This window comes from Siniperca chuatsi, linkage group LG22 (assembly GCF_020085105.1).
Source record: "Siniperca chuatsi isolate FFG_IHB_CAS linkage group LG22, ASM2008510v1, whole genome shotgun sequence".
Taxonomy (NCBI): Eukaryota; Metazoa; Chordata; class Actinopteri; order Centrarchiformes; family Sinipercidae; genus Siniperca; species Siniperca chuatsi.
Genome location: NC_058063.1, coordinates 3,381,148 through 3,384,907, shown reverse-complemented (window position 1 = coordinate 3,384,907; position 3,760 = coordinate 3,381,148).

The following is a 3,760-nucleotide window of genomic DNA, read 5'->3' as shown; positions in this document are numbered from 1 at the left end:
CGTGCAGAGTGTGGAGCTTGAACATACACTACCAGAAGTTTGAAAGCCCTCAGGAGGTCCCCTTGAATTTCCCCTGAAGTTCTTATTAATGAAAACACTCTGTGCTATGACAGTATTACATATACTGTACATTGTGAATCCAACACATCACTGAAGCTGCAGTATATATGGATTTTTTTTATTTATTCACAAACTGTTTAACTTCAATTATATTTTCTGTTAGTTTTATCTCACACCATAAAAGTGTAAATTACACTGAATTTTAAAGTACCCCTCCACTCAAAAATGTGTTTTTCTTATGTTTCAGTCCCCTAAAAAGTCAGACCTTGACTTTACTGACTTGTATCTGTGCAAAGTTTGTCATTACAGAAGTGTTTTCACATTCCTCTACTGAAGGGGGAGATGTCTGTTTAGTTCCCTAAAATCAGAGATTCAAACGGACTCCGGGGAAGCTAGATTTGGGACGTCACAAATTCGAAAGCCAATCGCAATGCCACCGGCAAAGAAACCTGAAACCTCCAGCGCAGAGCGGACTTGTCAGTGCTGAGAGCGAGTTTGCACTAAGTCAGCGTAGTGAAAGTTTTGACAGCAAACATGGTAGAGTGTGCAGTTTCTGGATGTAAACCGGACCCTCGAGCTTCCTTCCACTATCTACTAACGTTACGTAATAACAATGTGAACACACTGTAACTTCGTAGCAGATATTATTGTATGTGTCACAACTACTAACGCTGTCAGCCACTGCCAGTTGTAAGCTAGCAAGCTAACAACATAAACAAATAAAAGATGCTAACTACACTTACCATTCTGATACGTCTGCTAGTTGATGATTTTGGTGCACAACAGACTCCTCATCTGGGTCTGACTGAGGCTCAAACATGTACGGCTGAATCTCTCCGATGTTTCCTCTAACTCGAGCCATCTTGAGGCGCACCGCTCTCTCACCATGGATGTATGTCTCTCACCCACATCCATGCTCTCACCGGCACCGGTCAACCTAACACGCAGCGGTGGTGGGCGGGGCATTCAGAGATCCAGAATTCCTCACTGAGGGAGAAAGAGTAGATGTGCTTCCAGCCCATTTTCAGAGTTTTTTTTTAAACTTTTTAAGTGGGATAACCATGTTAAACAAAATATTAATCATAGCAGAGTATGTTTACATACTTTAAAATGTGTCTGAAGGGGAACTTTAAGGTAGATATCAATATTGAAATTTGAGTTTAAAAATCTTGATAAGGACATGCAGTACAGTATCAGCGGAAATTAATTTTTTAACATAAATGCAGCAGTAATATTAATAAACAGTTTGATAAGGATCCCCTAAATAAAAGGTTTAAAGAAATGTGACCAAGATATGTAATGAGCATGACATTTTACATTTTAAAGAAGTCATACATAAAAAAAAAAAACTTGTCAGTGGTCTCTGTGGACACATGTAGTGGCAAAACCATTTTCTTAACTATCTCAAACATATTTTTGGTATTTATGTACAGCAAATTATTGTTACTTATTGACAGACATGTACGCTAATACAGATGTATCTGCGATAAACTATTATCAGCCAATATATCTGCCTGGCTGATTTTTATTTCACGGACAGGTGTATGCTGGAAGTTAGTTATTGTAGTTTGGCTGCTGATTTGACAGCTCACCAACACGGTCAGCTGATTAAGATATTTTTTAAAACACTTATAGTGCACTCAGACCTGAAGCTTTATGAGTGCCGCTGGGTGCTCTGGTCGCTGGCTGCTCGCTGCCATCCCTCGCCAGGGGGCGGGAAACTCCTTCATTGTTAGTATGGAACAAATATTTGCTAGGAACTTCAGTATATAGGGAGACGTTTACAGGGGGGAAGAAAATCAAATCCCCTGCAGTTGGTTGCTGCTTCAGTGTGTCGCTGCTAATTTGCATGAAGTTCAGCTTCACTCAACTTCAACTCGTCGCTCTGGTCGCTGGCATCGCCGCTCGTTGCTGCCACGGCGTCAGACGCCTCTCTTTGCCAGCTCCCACTGAAAATGAATGACTGCCGGCCACTTTTGTAGCTCATGAAGCTTCTGGTGTGAGCGCATGGTAAGAGACAGATTGCTGCAATTTGCATCAAAATTCATTCTTCTTTGAGTCATATATATGCATATAGTGCGACTTGAATCTAAAAATAGTGGAAACAACTTATACCACATTATATGTACATTTTATTATTTCAATACCCCAGGTTGCTAAAATGCCCAGATTCCCAAAAGAAATCCAGAGGACGTGACCCCAGTGTCCTGCTGTCATGGCTGCTCCTTGGAAACACCAAACGGAAACACTGTAGATGTCTTGTGCATCATTTTATACACTTTTCTAAAAAAGCTCAGCCTGACATAGTGCACTGCTCAGAATATGATGAAACAGCTGGAGAAAAAAGTGAGAGCAGATTTCAAACTGAGCACACGCTAAGTCAGTTTTTGCACTAAAAACGTTGTCATTAAACTTCTACGACCACCTGCATAGTAAAAAGAGAAAGTAATCCGACTAAATGGGGGGAGGATGAACTCTGTCTGGCAGGCTCCCACAGTGACAACAGAGATGGATTCCTGACACTATCATCGTCATTACCTCTATGAGAAATGACTGACTGTTTAGGACCCCATTGATTCAGCAGTAGTGGTTCTCTCTCTGTGGTTCATGTTTCACCAGCCGTTTGTGGCTCAGGATGTCACAGTAAAAAGAGACAGAAGGATGGGAAAAGCTAGAGTGGGGGAGGAGTGGAGTTTGACAGAAAAAGCAAGCTGCATGTGTTGCCCACACACATGACCCTGCCAAGGTCCAGCACACCTGCAGCATGTGCACATACTCACACAAAAATACATACACTCTAAAAGCTGAGGGAGCACTGGACTTGCAAATCAGCGCATGGACGGAACTCATTTGAAAACATTTGAATTAGTCAAACCTTTGAAAACCGTAGACATCACTTAACCCTTTAAGTCCGAGTCTAAAAGTTTATAGCCATGCTAGCAGCTCTGAAAGGCTGCTGCCCTCCACACAGTAGATCAATCAAGATCAATATCAGTCTCATGTTTGTACATTAAGTAGAATTAAGAGCTGGAACTATTTCTTGATAAACAACAGATCTCCAGCTATAGTGCAGGTTGCCAGATATGGTCTGTGATGACAACATTTCAGGAAACTGCGCAATGTCCCTGCACCTGACTTGTTCACCAAGAAAAAGTTCCAGCACATGACTTTCTCTACAAGCACAAGATTTCATTTTTAAATTTCTGCTTGTGTACGTGTTAAACAAAAGTAAGCTGTAGGGGTGTTCAGGTGTTTAGCCTTTTTGAACTTTGGAGCCAGGCTAGCTGTTGTCAATTTTAAATATATTAAGTCTAAAAAAATACCATCCTAGGACAGCCAGTGGTCCAGCACAGGGAAGCCTGAGTGAAAAGAGAGGAGAAGGAGAAACTAGGGAGAGAGAGGCACAGTTGTGGGACAAACAGACAAAGGGTTACAGGGATGCAGTGGTTTTCAGAAAGTTTACAATATTCTCGTTGGCAGGACAAATGTGGACTATAAGTACTCGGTTTAATAGATTCATTGAGACTGAGACGAACCCGCTGGTAACAGGTACAAAGTAATCAAAATAAGCAGCTAACTGAAGGTTAAGATGAAAAGATTGGTTTTGAGCTTGGATTTAAAGGCCCCAACAGAGTCACACTGTCTAATGTCAGCAGGGAGGTTATTCCAAGGGAAGGGGGCATGGTGGGAAAAGGCCCTG